This window comes from Salvelinus fontinalis, chromosome 10 (genome assembly GCF_029448725.1).
Source record: "Salvelinus fontinalis isolate EN_2023a chromosome 10, ASM2944872v1, whole genome shotgun sequence".
NCBI lineage: Eukaryota > Metazoa > Chordata > Actinopteri > Salmoniformes > Salmonidae > Salvelinus > Salvelinus fontinalis.
This window is the reverse complement of record NC_074674.1, coordinates 37,046,654-37,047,262: the sequence shown is the minus strand read 5'-3', so window position 1 is coordinate 37,047,262 and position 609 is coordinate 37,046,654. Positions and strand designations below refer to the sequence as shown.

Here is a 609-nt window from a genome sequence, read left to right as displayed (position 1 = left end):
GACTGTAATCTGATGAAGTTGTTTGTTGGTTAGTTTGGTTGGTTCTTGGTTAGTTAGGTTGGCTTTGTGCATGCTACTTGTGCTGTGAAAAATGTCTGTCCTTTTTTGTATTTGGTGGTGAGCTAACATAAATATACGTGCTGTTTTCGCTGTAAAACATTTTTAAATCGGACATGTTGGCTGGATTCACAAGATGTGTACCTTTCATTTGCTGTATTGATAGATACACTATGATAGAAATGATAGATACACTAGTTCTTAATGCAATCGCCGTGTTAGAATTCTAAAAATAACTAAATTGGGGCCCCGTGTGGCTCAGTTGGTAGAGCATGGCGCTTGCAACGCCAGGGTTGTGGGTTCGATTCCCACGGGGGGCCAGTACAAAAAAAAAAAAAAAAAAAAAAAAAAGTATGAATGTATGTACTTGTAAGTCGCTCTGGATAAGAGCGTCTGCTAAATGACTTAAATGTAAATGTAAATGTAAATTAGGACATCCAGCTTAGGTATAGCGAGAGAGTACCCAAAAACTGGGCACCGACGACTAGCACAACATGTTCGACCGATATATGAAATAGCATCATAAAATGGGTCCTACTTTTGCTGATCCTT

The 609-nt window shown here is 38.9% G+C and overlaps 1 non-coding gene across 1 annotated transcript; it reads left to right on the top strand.

Annotated features, from left to right (window-relative positions):
* The first annotated feature begins 302 nt into the window (after positions 1 to 302).
* trnaa-ugc (transfer RNA alanine (anticodon UGC)) lies at positions 303 to 378 on the top strand. Its single transcript has one exon. It is a non-coding gene; the product is annotated as a tRNA-Ala (tRNA).
* The last annotated feature ends 231 nt before the right edge of the window (positions 379 to 609 follow it).